General features: G+C 44.4%; 1 protein-coding gene and 1 long non-coding RNA gene across 4 annotated transcripts in view; one reads left to right on the top strand and one right to left on the bottom strand.

The window, feature by feature from the left end:
• pde4ba (phosphodiesterase 4B, cAMP-specific a) overlaps positions 1 to 18949 on the top strand; it is an 832714-nt gene that overhangs the window by 686622 nt on the left and 127143 nt on the right. The window contains exon 1 of one of the 3 annotated variants that reach the window (XM_068037293.1): positions 18464 to 18489. The exons of the other annotated variants lie outside the window; for them this stretch is intronic. The gene's annotated coding sequence lies outside the window, so the exon portion shown is untranslated. Of the gene's footprint in view, positions 1 to 18463; positions 18490 to 18949 lie in introns of those variants that run through there. 3 annotated transcript variants of the gene reach the window in all.
• LOC137372890 (uncharacterized) lies at positions 3551 to 9868 on the bottom strand. Its single transcript, XR_010975520.1, has 3 exons — positions 9672 to 9868; positions 8824 to 9017; positions 3551 to 4140 (listed from the first exon to the last, which is right to left on the bottom strand). It is a non-coding gene; the product is annotated as an uncharacterized lncRNA (long non-coding RNA).

Genomic DNA, 18949 nt, shown 5'->3' with positions numbered 1-18949 from the left:
ACGCTGAGGAACTCCTGCAGCAGTGTCCTGGGGTTGAGATGATTGGCGTCCAATAACCACAACCATCTTCATTTTTGGTAGGTATGACTCCAACCAGAAGAGAGTTTTCCTCCTATTCTCATTGATTTCAATTTTGCTACTCTGTACTCCTCCTTGATGCCACACTCAGTCAAATGCTGCTTTGATGTCAAGGGCCTCACCCTTGGAATTCAGCTCTGTCCCTGTTTGGACCAAGGCTGTAATGAGGTCTGGAGCCAAGGGGCCCTGATGGAACTCAAATTGAGCATCAGTGAGCAAATTATTGCTGAGTAAATGCTGCTTGATAGCAATGTCAATGACAACTTCCATCACTTTACTGATGATTGAGATTAGACTGATGGGCGGTAATTGGCCAGATTGGATGTTTTCTGCTTTGTGTGGACAGGACATACCTGGGCAGTTTTCCACGTTGTCAGGTGAATGCCAGTGTTGTAGCTGTACTGGAATAGCTTGGCTAGAGGCGCGGCCCATTCTAGAGCACAAGTCTTCATTACTACTGCCGGTACGCTGTCAGGTCCTGTGGCCTTTGGTGTATCCAGTGCATTGAGCCATTTCTTGATATCACGCGGAGTGAATCGGATTGGCTGAAGACTGGCGTCTGTGGCGCTGGGGACCTTAAGAGGAAGCCAAGATGAATCATCCACTTGGCACTTCTGGCTGAAGATGGTTGCAAATATATCAGCCTTTTGCACTGATGTGCTGGGTTCGTGCATCATTGAGGATGGGGATGTTGGTGGAGCCTTCTCCATTAACTGTTTAATTGTCCACCACCATTCATGACTGGATGTGGCAGGACTACAGAGCTTTGATCTGATCCGTTAGTTGTGGGATCGCTTTGCTCCATCTACCACATGCATGTAGTCCTGTGTTTTAGCTTCACCAGATTGGTACCTCATTCTTAGGTATGCCTGGTGTTGTTCCTGGCATACTCTCCTGCACTCCTCATTGAACGAAGGTTGATCCGCTGGCTTAATGGTAGTAGTAGAATGAGGGATATGCTGGACCATGAGATTACAGATTGTGATTGAATACAATTCTCCTGCTGATGGCTCACAGCACTTCATGGATGCCCAGTTTTGAGCTTCTAGATCTATTCTGAATCTGTCACATTTAGACAGGTAGTGGTGCCACAAAACATGATAGACAGTATCCTCAGTGTGAAGATGGGTTTTTGTCTGCAAAAGAACTGTGCAATGGTCACTCCTGCCAATACTGTCATCAAGTAGATTGGTGAGGATGAGGTCAAGTAGATTTTTCCCTTTGTTGGTTCTCTCACCAGCTGCCGCAGGCCCCGTCTGACCGATATGTCCTTCAGGCCTTGGCCAGCTTAGTCAGTGGTAGTGCTACTAATGGACATTGAAGTTCCCCACCCAGAGTACATTCTGTGTCCTTGCTACCCTCGATGCTTCTTCCAAGTGGTGTTCAACATGGAGCACAGATTCATCAGCTGAGGGAGGGCAGTAGGTGGTAATCAGGAGGTTTTCTTGCTCATGTTTGACCTGATGTCATGAGACATCATGATTTCCAGAGTCAATGTTGTGAACTCCCAGGGCCTCTCCCTCCCGACTGTATATAATTATGCTATCAACTCTGGTGCATCTGTCCTGCCAGGTGATGGAAAGGTCTAGGACATTGGCTGGAAGGTATGATTCAGATATGACTAGCTGTTGCTTGACTACTCTGGGACAGCTTTCCCAATTTTTGCACAAGTCCCCAGATGTTACTGAGAAGGACTTTGCAGGGTGGAGTGGGCAAGGTGTGCCTAGGTTGATGCCAGGTCGTCTGACCTGTTTTATTCTTTTGATTTTTTTGTACCAGTATGATACAACTTGAGTGCTTGCTAGGCCATTTCAGAGGGCAGTTGCTGTGGGTCTGGAGTCACATAAAAGCCAGATTTCCCTCCCTAAAGGGCATTAGTGAACTAGATGGGTTTTTATGACAATCGGGTAGTTTTGTGATCTCCATTATTGAGACTTGCTTTTATTCCAAATTTATTAATTGAGTGAATTTAAATTCCACCAGCTGCAGTGATGGGATTTGAACTCATGTCTTGAGTATTAGTCTGGGCCTCTGGATTACTAGTCCAGTAACATTACCACTACGCTACTGTCCCCCCCCCCCCCCACATTGCTGGCTTCCGGCATTTTTTGCTGGCATTCACCTTTGCCTATTTTGTCTGCAATTTTTAACTGTTGTTCGACAACAAACAAAACTTTCAGCACCATAAAATCTTTCCTCCCCTTTAATGGTGAGCAGCTGCCTTTTTGGAGCTGCTGCATTCCTGGATTTCCCTCACTGTCAGGTCTTACCAATGAATTAGAAAACAATAAAATAACCTATTTTGACTTATAAGCCAAAGTCCTTAATATGCAGCCTATTTCTTGATTAACCTTGTAACTATTAACCTTGCATTGACTTGAATCAAGAAATCAATGATGTCCAATTTAGTCCAAAATGGATTCTACACAACTCACACAACCTCTCCGAGGAAGCAACTATCCAGAAGTAAAGGCTTCTCAACAGCCTCAGTGTGAATCGCTGTCTCCAGTGAATTCAACTTCCTTGCATTATTGAGTTTGATCATTCTGTCCAAGTCAGTTCTTCCAATGATGCCATCAGCACTCACTGTTTCAATGAAAAGATTCAAAAAAGAGCACCAGAAAAATAGAAATAAACGGATGTATGTTAAAGTTCATGATCTTTCAACATGGTTATAGTCACTCAGCGACTAGCTTGACAAAATTATTTAAATAAATAAATTAAATTAATAAAATTAAATATAAAAATTAATAATTATTACTTTCTGAATATGAAATTTGCAATATGAAACTTTGAAACACTTGGAGATTAAGCACAATGCTCAGCCAGTGTCTCTGAGGCTTTAATGTTTTAGTATTGGCTAATATTTGGGATCATGGAATTGTGATCGGAATCTTGCAGCAAACTGCTGCTGGGTGATCTGGTGAGACTGTACCAGAACGGCCACAGATTTGCAGGGTCTTTGTACCCAATCACATAACATATTTGCTAGGTAGGAATGAGCCTGTGTGTACATTAACATTTGGAATAATGACCTTGAGTTTCTAATATTACTCACAGGTGATGGACTAGACACCCTTACCAAAAATGCTTATTTTTTAAGATAAACCAATTTTAAACTGTAATAATAAAATTGCACCAGGTTACCACTCTTGAATACATCAAGGAATATCTTTTAGTGCAAGAAGAAAAAAAGAAACAATTATGTTCTATCACACTGCCGAATTGCGCTGGTTCATGGAAGATTTTACATTTGTCAATATGTAAATGAGTTTGAGCAGAAGCTTGAACCATAACTTCACTTTGGAAAATTAGTGCAATTTCAAGTGCAATTTACATGCCAATTGCAAATTTCCCAATGCAAAAACTCTACCCCAATATCACCTAGCTGCACTGACATTTATGTCAGAGAAAATTCAAAGAGACAAGTTTTACTTTCAGCAGAATAAATTTTGTGATATTTATATGCAGAATAGAGTATATGTCACTGCCATTAATACATTGTGGAAGTTCTTTCATGATTGTAAAGACCCATGAAAACAGCACAGAGTAAGTTGGCAGTACCCATCACTGGTATAAATGTATGGGATACATGGGGTGCTATTTATCCAGCAGGAAGACCCGACGACATGATATTACAAGAGCAAAGTACTGCGGATGCTGGAAATCTGAACATAAAATTTCACATACTATCAGGTTTTTCAGTAAGTTCAAACCAATTTGTAGAATAATTTTTTCATTAAATATGAACTTAAGAATAAAAGTGAAGCAGACTTAGAGGACGATGGTGATATGGGGTAGTGCAGTTATGTTATCACAGAAAATGGGGTAGAAACTGGGCTCTGCAACATCTGTTTTTTAGGTGCTTCATGGCCTCCTCACAGTTGAAAATGCCATCCAAGATGCGTGTGTTCACTTCTGATAGAAAGCATATCGGATATCATCTTGGTAATGGGGTTTGTGCATGTTCACCTAATGATCGCCGGAAGCATGATGGTGTCTGTTCATCGTAACTGTCTTCTTCCTCCTTCACTGGCAGGCCAGATTGCAGTTCTTGGGTATCTGAAATGAAGGGACAAGGGTTGAGTTAAGGGGGGAGGAGAAATTACGTGCATTCTTATACCCTCTGCAGCTTCTCAGTCAGAAGAGAGTGAGGGCTAAGAAAAAAGCAAGATGAGGGAAGGAGGATTAGGTATTCTGATACCCTCATTATCAATCACCTCAGCCCCACCAGTGACAACAACCTCAATGATGCCCTTCCCATGATGGCCAGCCCTGTCTCCTGTATGAGAGTTGAAACATGAAGGTATGTTTGTCCTTCTCTAGTTCTTTGCTGCTGCCTGCTGTTATCCACCTCTTTATCCTGCAAGAAAGAGGGAAGTGTGTCAATGAGTGTCCTGCAATATGTTGGGTGATGTGGTTGTGCATGGTTGAATAATTGCCAATGTTGTGAGCTGTGAATGTGAAGCTTCTAACAGTGCTCACTGAGGGTGGATAAAGCATATGAATTATAGACTTGAGCAGTGAATGACCGAGATTATTGGGAGCAGGAAACAGAATTTGTATAAATGGGCATTTTCAGGTTGGCAAACTGTAACTTTTGGAGTGTCACAGATATCAGTGCTGGGGCCTCAACTATTTACGATCTATATTAATGGCGGATGAAGGGACCAAGTGTATTGTAGCCAGATTTGTGGACAATAGAAGGATAGATAGGAAAGCAAATAGTGAGAACACAAAGGGCTGAATGTTATGAGCGCGTAGCAAATCGTGGCGGCCCGTTCTGATCTCGGCAGTCTGCTCGTGTGCAGAGGCCCCCACTGAGCCCCCACTATATTTCACATGGTGAGTCATTTAAATGGAGGGGACAGAACGACCGTCCTCTGACATAATCGGTGGCGGCTGCTCCGTCCCCACAGCAGCGTCCGGCAACACTGCACTGGCGCCATTTTTAATGGGCTTCATGCTTTGCATTAACATTTCAAATTTTAAAGGGACATTCATTTGAAATTTGTTTTTAAAAAACTAAATAAAAACTAGGATCCCCTCTCCTGCCCACCTCCCTTTCATCCACCAACTGGAATATCGGCGTGGCATGGCCGCCCGGTCCAGCTAAGTTAATTAACATGTATTTGCATAAGTTTCTTTTGGGCCTCCTTATCTCGAGAGACAATGGATACGCGCCTGGAGGTGGTCAGTGGTTTGTGAAGCAGCGCCTGGAGTGGCTATAAAGGCCAATTCTGGAGTGACAGGCTCTTCCACAGGTGCTGCAGAGAAATTTGTTTGTTGGGGCTGTTGCACAGTTGGCTCTCCCCTTGCGCCTCTGTCTTTTTTCCTGCCAACTACTAAGTCTCTTCGACTCGCCACAATTTAGCCCTGTCTTTATGGCTGCCCGCCAGCTCTGGCGAATGCTGGCAACTGACTCCCACGACTTGTGATCAATGTCACACGATTTCATGTCGCGTTTGCAGACGTCTTTATAACGGAGACATGGACGGCCGGTGGGTCTGATACCAGTGGCGAGCTCGCTGTACAATGTGCCTTTGGGGATCCTGCCATCTTCCATGCGGCTCACATGGCCAAGCCATCTCAAGCGCCGCTGACTCAGTAGTGTGTATAAGCTGGGGATGTTGGCCGCTTCAAGGACTTCTGTGTTGGAGATATAGTCCTGCCACCTGATGCCAAGTATTCTCCGAAGGCAGCGAAGATGGAATGAATTGAGACGTCGCTCTTGGCTGGCATACGTTGTCCAGGCCTCGCTGCCGTAGAGCAGGGTACTGAGGACACAGGCCTGATACACTCGGACTTTTGTGTTCCGTGTCAGTGCGCCATTTTCCCACACTCTCTTGGCCAGTCTGAACATAGCAGTGGAAGCCTTACCCATGCGCTTGTTGATTTCTGCATCTAGAGACAGGTTACTGGTGATAGTTGAGCCTAGGTAGGTGAACTCTTGAACCACTTCCAGAGCGTGGTCGCCAATATTGATGGATGGAGCATTTCTGACATCCTGCCCCATGATGTTCGTTTTCTTGAGGCTGATGGTTAGGCCAAATTCATTGCAGGCAGACGCAAACCTGTCGATGAGACTCTGCAGGCATTCTTCAGTGTGAGATGTTAAAGCAGCATCGTCAGCAAAGAGGAGTTCTCTGATGAGGACTTTCCGTACTTTGGACTTCGCTCTTAGACGGGCAAGGTTGAACAACCTGCCCCCTGATCTTGTGTGGAGGAAAATTCCTTCTTCAGAGGATTTGAACGCATGTGAAAGCAGCAGGGAGAAGAAAATCCCAAAAAGTGTGGGTGCGAGAACACAGCCCTGTTTCACACCACTCAGGATAGGAAAGGGCTCTGATGAGGAGCCACCATGTTGAATTATGCCTTTCATATTGTCATGGAATGAGGTGATGATACTTAGTAGCTTTGGTGGACATCCGATCTTTTCTAGTAGTCTGAAGAGACCACGTCTGCTGACGAGGTCAAAGGCTTTGGTGAGATCAATGAAAGCAATGTAGAGGGGCATCTGTTGTTCACGGCATTTCTCCTGTATCTGACGAAGGGAGAACAGCATGTCAATAGTCGATCTCTCTGCACGAAAGCCACACTGTGCCTCAGGGTAGACGCGCTCGGCCAGCTTCTGGAGCCTGTTCAGAGCGACTCGAGCAAAGACTTTCCCCACTATGCTGAGCAGGGAGATTCCACGGTAGTTGTTGCAGTCACCGCGGTCACCTTTGTTTTTATAGAGGGTGATGATGTTGGCATCGCGCATGTCCTGGGGTACTGCTCCCTCGTCCCAGCACAGGCATAGCAGTTCATGTATAAGTTTATTAGGCAAATAAAGACCCCATTGCCGAGCGTGGGGCAGGGGGACGCACCGAGGCCTCGCCATAGCCATATAAATACCATGGCTACAAAAGCAGATCAGAGACTAGGAATCCTGCAGTGTGTAACTCATCTCCTGACTCCCCAAAGCCTGTCCACCATCTATAAGGCACAAGTCAGGAGTGTAATGGAATACTCTCCACTTGCCTGGAAGGGTCCAGCTCCAACAACACTCCAGAAGCTCGATACCATCCAGGCCAAAGCAGCCTGCTTGATTGGCACTCCATCCACAAACATTCACTCCCTCCACCACTGACACACACTGGCAGCAGTGTGTACCATCTACAAGATACACTGCAGCAACACACCAAGGATCCTTAGACAGCACCTTCCAAACCTGCGCCCTCTACCGACTAGAACGACAAGGGCAGCAAATGCATGGGAACACCACCACCTGCAAATTCCCCTCCAAGCCACACACCATCCTGACTTGGAACTACATCACCTTTCCTTCACTGTCGCTGGGTCAAAATCCTGGAACTCCCTTCCTAATAGCACAGTGGGTGTACCTACCTCACCTGGACTGCAGCGGTTCAAGAAGGCAGCTCACCACCACCTTCTCAAGGGCAATTAGGGATGGGCAATAAATGCTGGCCTAGCCAACGACGCCCACATCCCATGAATGAATTTTTAAAATGGGGCGGGGCCTCCTCGGCATTGCGGGTCATGGCGAGCCTCCCCCAGAAGAACTTTCTGGGTCCCCTCGTCACGATCCCTGATGCCAGAGAGCTGGTAAAATTCAGCCCGTATGTCTGCAAAGAGATTATAGATGGGTTGTGAGTGGGCAAAATGTTGGCATATGGAGTACGATGTGAGAAAATATGAGGTTGTCCACTTTGGTAGGAAGAATAGAAAAGCAGAATCTTATTTACATGGGGAGAGACTGCAGAATGCTGCAGTATAGAGGGACCTGGGTGTCCTTGAACATGAATCACAAAAAGTTAGCATGGAGTTACAGAAAGTAATTAGGAAGGGAAATGGAATGTTAACATTTATTGCAAGGGGGATGGAGTATAAAAGTAGGAAAGCCTTGCTACAACTGTCCAGGGCATTGGTGAGACCGCACCTAGAGTACTGCATACACTTTGTCTCCTTACTTTAAGGAGGGATATACTTGCATTGGAAGCAGTTCAGAGAAGGTTCACTAGGCTGATTCCTGGAATGAAGATGTTGTCTTATGAGGAAAGATTGAGCAGATTAGACCTATATTCATTAGAGTTTAGTGGAATGAGAGGTGATCTTATTAAAACATCTAAGATTCTGAGGGGGCTTGATAGGGTAGATGCTGAGTAGCTGTTTCCCCTCATGGAGGAATCTACAACTAGGGGGCGCAATTTCAAAATAAGGGGTCACCTTTTTGAAATGGAGGTGAGGAGGAATTTCTTCTCTCAGAGGGTCGTTAATCTTTGGAATTCTCTTTCCCAGAGAGCAGTAGAGGCTTGGTCATTGAATATATTCAAGGATGAGTTAAACAGACATTTGATCTACAAGGGAATTGAGGGTCATGGGGGCAGGCAGGAAAGTGGAGTTACGGCCACAATCAGATCAACCATGATCCTATTAGATAGTGGAGCAGGCTTGAGGGGCCAAGTGGCCTACCGTTGCTCCTATTTCTTATGTTCTGTGTGATGGGGCTGTCGTGAATTGAGCAGTGTATGAGGCTAGTAGTGCAGTTAGTAAGATATACCATTTGAAGATGAACTCACTGACCTTAACAACTTGTAAAGCTCGTTCAACTCCTCTCTGTGTTGCATCCGTGTTGTTGGATTAACATTCCTGGCATTGACTACCGCTGCTACTTCTTCCTACTCCCTCCTGACCATGTGTCTGGAGGGCCTCATGGACCCCTACAGATACAGGATATCTCACCTTCACTCCATGTCTTGCACCAAGCCCTCCAGTGCAGTGTCTGAAAATTTTGGTGGTTGCTCTCTTGCATGTTCAGCCATTGCTCAGAGTATCAGGTTGCAAATGACTCCCGTAACTTTTTGCAGCCACAATCCCCTTTAAGAGGTGCTGGCCACTTGCAATATCGGGTCCTCTGCTGATGCATGTAGCACTGGCTGCACACAGCAAACATGTAAAACATTAAAAAGAATATGTATTAAAAATCAAGCAAAGAAACACAATGAAGGGGCACAGGTTAATCACGTACCATGATCCCCAAGCCTGTATTCAGGTGTTGTTCAATTTCTCCTCCAGTACCTTCTCAAAACTTTTGTTTGTGGTTCTAACTACAGTGACTATTTTAATTTATAGTTTAGGTCTCCTGTTCTTTGGTGGCAGCGTGGTTCTTGGGGAAATATTTGTTGCTCTGTTTGGGATCTTCTCTAATATGTGGGTAAAAGAAAGGTTAGTATCAACATTCGCCCACTTACAGAGCAAAAATAGTTAAATGAAAGTCGTGTCACAGGCAGAACAATGTTTTGCGTGGTATAAATTCTGTTTTCCTTGAGTGTTGATAAAACTTAAACCCCTTCACAATCTCCTGTGCCAATTGATTTATTAAGTTTGAGCTCATATACTGCAATGCTGAGGAGTAGTCCTATTTCAGTGAACCAATGTCAGGAATAGCTTCATCACTGACATAAACTGCCAAAATAAGCATTTCATAACCAATTTCATTTACTTTTTTCAGATCATTCTTACTTTTTCTAATATTTAATCTAAACTCATCTCTCTTAACTTTACAATTAACTTTAAAATGTTATACTTACCTTCCTCCTTCTTCCAACTGAGTGCCACCATCCATTTTGATTGCGGCAATTTTCACACTACTGGATTTTGAATGGCTATAAGTGCAGTTAATGCTATTTTTCCAACCAATGGAAAGCCTGGGCTAAAATGATTAACCAGGTCAATCTTCAAAGCGTAAAAGCACTGCTGAGCAAATATGCTCATCCGGCCCCGCAGGCCAACATCATCTGGATTAGTAAACTTGCCCATAGTGCTGGAAAGGGATAATTCCTTAAATGGCAGCTGTAATATTGAGCATTCTTGTTATTTCACCTCTGTTAATTATTGCCAACTTGTGGGTTTGGAAGAACCTACCAGTCAGAAGTATTTTATTTGAGCTGAGTCACCGTCACCGTTTCATGTTACAGCAATTGTCACAGCTGAGATGTTCATTGTTCCTGTCAGCTGCAGTTGATTTAAGGCTCCATCACAGCAAATTTACGTCATGAAAGCAGGAAAATCTAGCTCTGTGTTTTTTTCCCCTCTGTTTCCTGGTTATGAACACAGCTGGGTGCATTTTCCTGTGTCCTGTTCTCGCAGCGAAACACCAAAAGTTTATAATGAAAAATAACTTTCTACCTGTTGGCATTTCTGTCTATTCTTACGCTCATCTGGCCCACAGTTACATAGTTATTTTACTGCATGTTTGACAGCCAAGATTAAAGCAATACTTGCTTTTAAATGAGTACAATAAATGCTTTGAAGAGTGTCTCTCCAACAAAAGAAATTGGCATAACTTAGGGTCTTTTAGATTAGGAAAAGAGGAAAAGTAACATTTCCCTTCATATCCGGTGTTTTGTCCTATGTGTCTGCTTGTCTGAGTCAATGTTAGCAGATTTTTCCTGTTTTGTCAGTTTTTAGGAAGTTAGAGTAGGTCGAAACGTCGCCTCAAATCTGATTTGTTAATAAAATTACAAAAACAGTGCAACAATTAAGGACAAAAGTGAATTCAAAAGCTGCAGTTTAATTAAGAAATCAAATGCACTAGTAACAAAGCATACAGTACAGAAACTAAATATTATTGTCCAATAGAGAAAAAAACTACTTAATGACCGTGTGGTCCAATAGCTTAGCATAATTGTTCTTTCACTGTGGAACCTGGGTTTGACTCTTACCCAGGCTGATGAGATGAAAGTCTGCCTCATGACATACAAACTAGAAGCAGGAGTAGGCTATTCAGCCCCTCGAGCCTGCCCCACCATTCTATAAGATCATGGATGATCTGTTTGTGGACTGAACTCCACTTTCCTGCCTACCCCCACTATCCTTTGACTCCCTTGTTTGTCAAGAATCTGAAAACCACTGCCTTAAAAACTTTCAATGACCCTGCCTCCACCACGCTTCAGGTAAGAGAATTCCACAGACTCATGACCCCCTGAGAGAAAAAAATTCTCATCTCTGTCTTATATGGTAGCCCCCTAATTTTTAAACTGTGTCCCCTAGTTCTAGTCTCTCCCACAAAGGGAAACATCCTTTCAACATCCACCCTCAGGATCTTGTATGTTTCAATAAGATCACCTATCATCCTTCTAAACTCCAATGAATACAAACCCAACCTAACCAACCTTTCCTCCATAAGATAACCCTCTGATCCCGGGAATCAGTCAGGTGAACCTTCTCTGAACTGCTTCCAATGCAATTATATCCTTTCTTAATTAAGGAGGCCAAAGCTATACACAATACTCTAGATATGGTCTCACCAATGCCCTGTACAACTGTAGCAAAACATCTCTACTTTTACATTCAATTCCCTTTGCAATAAACAACAACATTGTATTTGCCACCTTAATCACTTGCTGTACCTGCATACTAACCTTTTGTCTTTTGTGTACTTTCTTTGGCCTCCTTATCTCGAGAGACAATGGGTAAGCGCCTGGAGGTGGTCAGTGGTACTAGGACACCCATATTCCTCTGCATCTCAGAGTTCTGCAATCTCTCCATTTAAATAATATGTTTTTCTACTTTTCCAGCCAAAGTGGACAAGTTCACACTTTCCCACATTATACCCCATCTGCCAAATCTTCGTCCACCCGCTTGACCTATCCATATCTCTTTGCAGACTCCTTCTGTCCTCTTCATAACTTACTCTCCTACCTATCTTTGTGTCATCAGCAAATTTAACAACCATACATTTTGTCCCTTCATCCAAGTCATTGATATAGATTATAAATAGTTGAGGCCCAGCACTCCACGAGTTACAGCTTGCCAACCTGAAAATAATGCATTTATACGCACTCTGTGTTTCTACAGGACATAATGGCCCACAAATTGGCACTAACTTGATTATCTCTTTCATTCTTTTCTTTCTTTCTTTTGGGCCTCCTTATCTCGAGAGACAATGGATACGCGCCTGGAGGTGGTCAGTGGTTTGTGAAGCAGCGCCTGGAGTGGCTATAAAGGCCAATTCTGGAGTGACAGGCTCTTCCACAGGTGCTGCAGAGAAATTTGTTTGTTGGGGCTGTTGCACAGTTGGCTCTCCCCTTGCGCCTCTGTCTTTTTTCCTGCCAACTACTAAGTCTCTTCGACTCGCCACAATTTAGCCCTGTCTTTATGGCTGCCCGCCAGCTCTGGCGAATGCTGGCAACTGACTCCCACGACTTGTGATCAATGTCACACGATTTCATGTCGCGTTTGCAGACGTCTTTATAACGGAGACATGGACGGCCGGTGGGTCTGATACCAGTGGCGAGCTCGCTGTACAATGTGTCTTTGGGGATCCTGCCATCTTCCATGCGGCTCACATGGCCAAGCCATCTCAAGCGCCGCTGACTCAGTAGTGTGTATAAGCTGGGGGTGTTGGCCGCTTCAAGGACTTCTGTGTTGGAGATATAGTCCTGCCACCTGATGCCAATTATTCTCCGAAGGCAGCGAAGATGGAATGAATTGAGACGTCGCTCTTGGCTGGCATACGTTGTCCAGGCCTCGCTGCCGTAGAGCAAGGTACTGAGGACACAGGCCTGATACACTCGGACTTTTGTGTTCCGTGTCAGTGCGCCATTTTCCCACACTCTCTTGGCCAGTCTGGACATAGCAGTGGAAGCCTTACCCATGCGCTTGTTGATTTCTGCATCTAGAGACAGGTTACTGGTGATAGTTGAGCCTAGGTAGGTGAACTCTTGAACCACTTCCAGAGCGTGGTCGCCAATATTGATGGATGGAGCATTTCTGACATCCTGCCCCATGATGTTCGTTTTCTTGAGGCTGATGGTTAGGCCAAATTCATTGCAGGCAGACGCAAACCTGTCGATGAGACTCTGCAGGCATTCTTCAGTGTGAGATGTTAAAGCAGCATCGTCAGCAAAGAGGAGTTCTCTGATGAGGACTTTCCGTACTTTGGACTTCGCTCTTAGACGGGCAAGGTTGAACAACCTGCCCCCTGATCTTGTGTGGAGGAAAATTCCTTCTTCAGAGGATTTGAACGCATGTGAAAGCAGCAGGGAGAAGAAAATCCCAAAAAGTGTGGGTGCGAGAACACAGCCCTGTTTCACACCACTCAGGATAGGAAAGGGCTCTGATGAGGAGCCACCATGTTGAATTGTGCCTTTCATATTGTCATGGAATGAGGTGATGATACTTAGTAGCTTTGGTGGACATCCGATCTTTTCTAGTAGTCTGAAGAGACCACGTCTGCTGACGAGGTCAAAGGCTTTGGTGAGATCAATGAAAGCAATGTAGAGGGGCATCTGTTGTTCACGGCATTTCTCCTGTATCTGACGAAGGGAGAACAGCATGTCAATAGTCGATCTCTCTGCACGAAAGCCACACTGTGCCTCAGGGTAGACGCGCTCGGCCAGCTTCTGGAGCCTGTTCAGAGCGACTCGAGCAAAGACTTTCCCCTCTCTTTCATAAAGACAACATAATATGGGAAATACAAATTTCATACTATCGCCGTAAAAGGTTTTTTTAGGATTAGATGAAGACCCATTGTTAGGGCAGAGTGGGGGAGACTTCACTCTGCTTACAACCTGTGGCTCCACCTGACTGGCAAGAATTTAACATTGGCATTGGATGGGGGGGATAAAAAGCTTCATTCCTGAGCAGAGGGGGGACTTCGTGCTGATGAGCACATAAATATACGAGAAATATAAAATTAAAAAATTTTAATGTAACAATGCAAATAGAAGGTAACAGAGATCAAGCAGAATAAAGTGGTATGTGATCTGGCTTTTGGGTGAAAGCAGGATTTAAAAGTTTGATTAAGTTGGAAAAAAACATTAGAACAGTTGAATGGGCTTAATTGCCATGTGCTTCTGGGACATCTTATTCTAAATATTAATTTTCCTCAACTTCCATATCAACAACTTGGGAGCATTCCTGCTGACGGAAGATGTGCCCACTATGACAATGTGATCCTGTTTTGAGGGTGGGAACACATTTTGATTTATTTTTAATTGATTGGATTTTTAATACAGGTGGGATAATGCCCTTAGAACTACTGGGGGAGAAATTCAATCATGTAGCACTGCCACACGGACTACGTCGATTTCACCGAGAGCAGGCATCGCCGGGCGCAGGGTTCTTAATGATATCAATGAGGAACACTGCGCAGTTAGCAGCCCAAGGCACTGCTTGCCCCCGGGGAATTGACGCAAGTCTGCGTAGTGCCGCACCTATGAAGGAATTTGTTCCCCAGTGTATTAAACAACAGGTCTCTGAATATGCAAGGTCAACTGTCAGTGTTAAATTATACAGAACCAGAAAACATTCAGCACTTCAGAAAATCTGTCATTTTGGAACTCTGTTTCAGTTTACAAAATTCCAATTAATCCTATTAACCTAAATGTAAGTGTAGAAAAAGCAGAATTTGGAAAGTTAAGATTACTGAGGACTTTAATATATTTGTGTGATAAACTATTTAAGAAAACTCAATTCCAGGACCTTCGGCAATTTGCTCAAAGCCTGCACTTTGACTGGCGCTTTGGAAGGAGCACAGATTTCTGCAAGATTAGTAAATCGACTGATTTTGCCACTTTGATAGTATTATATACTGTTTTTCTCAATGGCGCTGTTTAACGTCAGGGCGTCTTGATTAAAATTAGGCAGTTGAATGGCATTGTTATGAAGAATGCTATATAACTGCAACAGCTTAAACTCCTAAAGAGCAATCTTCCTGTTGGTTAAGTAATTTCCTTGAATGTAGTTATACATGTGCAAATAGTGCAGCAAACTTGTCTGCCCCATGCTCTGCTTAATTAGATTTATTGGTGAGTACTTGTTCTGTTTGAAAACATTCAGAAGTTACGTACCAATTCTTTTTATTTCATTGGTACATGAGTTTATTGCTCTGTGTGACTGGGCTCTGCAGAATTCCGAGTGGATGCAAAACACCTCTGGCCATAATTCTACGCCCCCAAAAGAGCAGGCTCGGGGGAGTGGGGGGGGCGTAAAATAGAGTGGGAGGCTGAGGGTGCCGTTCCTGCCTCCGCTGCCAATTTACGTGGAACAGCAGTGAGAAACGGCCCACCTGCCCCAGGCTAATCAAGGCCCTTAAGTGGCCAATTATCTGCCACTTAAGGGCCTCTGCCCACCGCCACAGGTATTATATGTTTAGTTGGCAGGTGGCTGAGGCCTCAGAAAACCCGCCTGATAAAACTAGGCGGCCTTCTGGTGGGCTGCGGGGCCCTCCTGATCGGGCACCCATGCCCCACGGAGGGTCGCCCCCGAAGCCCCAACCATCCCCAACGCACAACATGCCCCCCGCCCCCCTAACCGAACACCCTTGCCTCGCCGGGGCCTGACCGATTGTCCCCAGGGAGACCCTAAAAACTTACCTTTTTCTGGGGATGTCTGTCATCATCCTCCTGCAACTCTGTATAGTCCCAGCAGTGGCCACCGCTCCCAGTGGTGCTGCTGGGACTAAGAGCTGCCGGCCCGGTGATTGGCTGGCAGCTCCATTCGATGGGACTTCCTGCCTCAATGAGGTGGAAGTCCTGCCCAAGACCAATTGAGGGCCTGGGGAATGTAAAATCCTGTCTGGACCCAGGCCCAGGGGAGGTAGGCTTGCCACCGACTTTTCGGCAGTGAACGGATTCCCTCCCCGCCTACCGTAAAATTCCAGCCTCTGTTTCTAGCTCTGTGGGCCTATTGACGTTCTCATGGAGGAAACAGTTCTCTGAGACTTTTGTTAAATTTGAAATGTTGGGCATCCACTGCTGACAAACCATACTAAATGCCCAGCACAATTCCCCCATACCCCACTGATACACCACAAAGGGTAATTGAGAACATTTGATGCCTTCTAAACTCTTACAAGGAAGAAGCAACATGAAATCCTGCATTCAGCAAATCTTAATTCCAGCTCACCTCATTTTCATTTGACCTGTGCCCCCTATCAGGAAAGATGTGTTTGCCATTGTGTCATGCCACAAGATGGATTAAATGGTCAGAATCTGTGTAGATATCTGCAAGTGTTATGTAACACGTAGTGTGTCTTCAGCTCTGCATTATACCTCGATTTTTATTTTTATTCTTTCAGGGATTGAGATTGTATTCCCTCTTGCAACTTAATCAATACACGTCTAGGAATTTCCTTCTCTTAACCAGGATCCCATTGTTCAAGTGATTAGGTTTGAGTGGTTCATCTCCACTAGTTTAATGTCCCATGTGATAGTCTTGTTAAAGGGAGCAGGACAGGTAGGTTACGCAAAATTCCCCAGGTCTTTGTTCTAGAGGGGACTTGGCAGACAACTCATCTCCATCTCGATGCATTGAAATGTAGGATAGAGTGATGCAAATTGCAGTGGCCATCTTGGCTGTTAGCAGTCATATGTTCCCATTTCTCTTTTTAAAAATTAATTCAGGTTTCCAGCCGGTGGATTTAAAAAAATCATCATTTGGCATAGCCAGTTTTCGTGACATTGTATTTAATGCAATAAAAAGCCATGTTTGTTTCTGTGATTGTTAGAGTGTGTGTGCAAAAATCAGTAGTGCTTCTTGAATCTGGCCACAATTCCAGTAGTTTTGAATTGTTCAGCTCATTCAGTTGCCAAAATAGCTAAGCTTCATTTCCTTTCAAAACTTACTAACTCAGAGGTGGGCAGCAAGCTGGGGGGCTGGTTTCTGTTCAAGAATGTAACAACAGGACCTGATTAGCATTTTTCTCTGTTTCTTGGCCACAGCCAGCCAGATTGACATTCAGCATCAGGCTGCAGCCGGGAGTGGAGAAGAGTCGGGAAGATAGCGAAGGCTGGAGTGGGGGAGGAAGAAGATCAGAGTCCAGATCCAGGGAACATCAGGGCGGCTGCAGTTTGGGAAAATCGGAGGCCAGAGGCAGATAGGATGTTGGGGGAGATTGGAAGCTGGGTTGGGGGAGATCGGGGGCCTTGTGGAGGAGGTTGGAAGGGTCAGGGGCTGGGGTGTATTTAACCGTGGTGGGGTAGATGAAACCGATATATTGGATCCAGCAGGTTAGTGGAATTGCACTTGCATCCTGTATCCAACAGTCCTTGCCTCCCTTTAGTCACTGGGTTTCCCAAAGACGGGACAACTCGGCCAGTCGGGGTTAAATTTAAAATGGTGGTTGAATATGAAGCTTACAGCCTCATTATAATATTTAAATTGCTAACCCATCTCCTATAAACAAGTTGGTTACCCATGCCCCATCTCACTTCTTTTAAAACCGGAAGTGGGGGTGTTGGGGTCAGCATTCAGATTTTTAACATTTTAACATCTACTCAACACAAACCTGTCTGTCTTGAGAGGTTGAAATTCCCCCCCCCCCCCCATTATCTCGGTTGTGACTGCAGTAGTTGCAAAAATATTTGTTAATCATCGCAAATTTCAGAGGATAAATTGCACCACCTGGTGTGGCGCTAAATGAGAGTGGCTCCTAGGTCTGCATTGAGTTAGCTGATTTCATTCCTGGGGTAGTGAGGAGTGCTACAGTGGCTTGTGCCTCTAGAATAAGAAGGGGAAGAACAACTTGGCTTCCCACTCCTGATCATAGCTCTGTGACCTTTGTTGAAAAGTGTTTACGCTTACCTATGGACACTTGGTGAGGATAACATAAAGGGCAACAGTAACCTTGTATAGATTGCAATACTTACCTGCCTGGATTTTCTTTTTTGGCATTATTACAGCTGAAATGGCTATCAGTGTTTTTTGACATATAGAAATGGGTTGTATGTACGGTGCCTTTTCTATAGGTCAACATTGCTAGGGGAAGAAGCCAAATTACAGGTCACAGCTGGCCATCACCATAGCTTCAGGTGTAGATTTGAATGAATCTAAAGAACAAACTAGTGATGAGAGAGAACAATTGCATTTAAGGTTAAATTTCAAGACTTGTGGACAATTAAAGAGGGACAACAATCTGAAAAGTTTTGACCCATCTCAGAAGAAATCATAACCCTTTAGTTGCCTTGCCACAGCTGAAGGGAAAGTGGGACTAAAAAGTGTTAGGCAAAAATGAAGGGAAAGGAAACTTAAGATATAGGCATAAGTTGGCAGGTAAATGCCAGAGCAGACAACTTACTGGCTTCTGAAGTGAAGAAGATGCTGCATCAGGTGGGTGCTACTCCACAAAATCACCTCCATAGGACAGTGTTGCAGCATGCCTACAAGGAAATCTAAAGAACAAAAAAGCTTGCATTTATATAGCTCCTTTTGTGACCTCAGGACACCCAAAGTATGTACAATCAATGTTGCTAAATATCTGGCCTCATCTCACCATTATTGTCACTGCATTACCATTCTCTGCTTTATTAACTGCAGCTGAACATGTAGCAGATGGATCAGGTCTACATTTGTCTTTCTGCGCACTCAGACTCAGAGAAAATTGTTCCCCATTGCCACTACCAGGTAAATATGCGAGACCCTGAAGATATTGTGGTATCTTGGTAGCTGTAGCTAATCAGACAATATGACATCTTGATCATTCTGACATGTTTTCATTCAGGCAGTGAATCTGAACACAGAACATATTGTGATTAGAATGCTTCTGAAAAAGTATCCAACAATATGTTTAGTCAGTCATTCACTTATGTTGGTACTGCTACTGGGTCTGCTACACCAGCATCCTTTGTGAAGAAGAACTTTCCGACAGTGCTAATGGTCTACGAAAGTGAGCTGTTTTCACCCCTGCAGATACTGGTGTGTGGTTTCCAGCAGATGCACACAGGGCATATCGTGTGTATTCCTTCATAGGTCCTCTTCTTCCAGGTAGGTCAAAGGAGGGATTACTCTTTAGGAAATTCTTTGATGCCAGTAATGGTACCGGAAGAAAAACAAATAACTTGCATCAGTGGCATAAAGGCTCATG

This window comes from Heterodontus francisci, chromosome 8 (genome assembly GCF_036365525.1).
Source record: "Heterodontus francisci isolate sHetFra1 chromosome 8, sHetFra1.hap1, whole genome shotgun sequence".
Lineage (NCBI taxonomy): Eukaryota > Metazoa > Chordata > Chondrichthyes > Heterodontiformes > Heterodontidae > Heterodontus > Heterodontus francisci.
The sequence above is the reverse complement of the archived record's forward strand: the minus strand, read 5'-3'. Positions and strand labels throughout refer to the sequence as shown.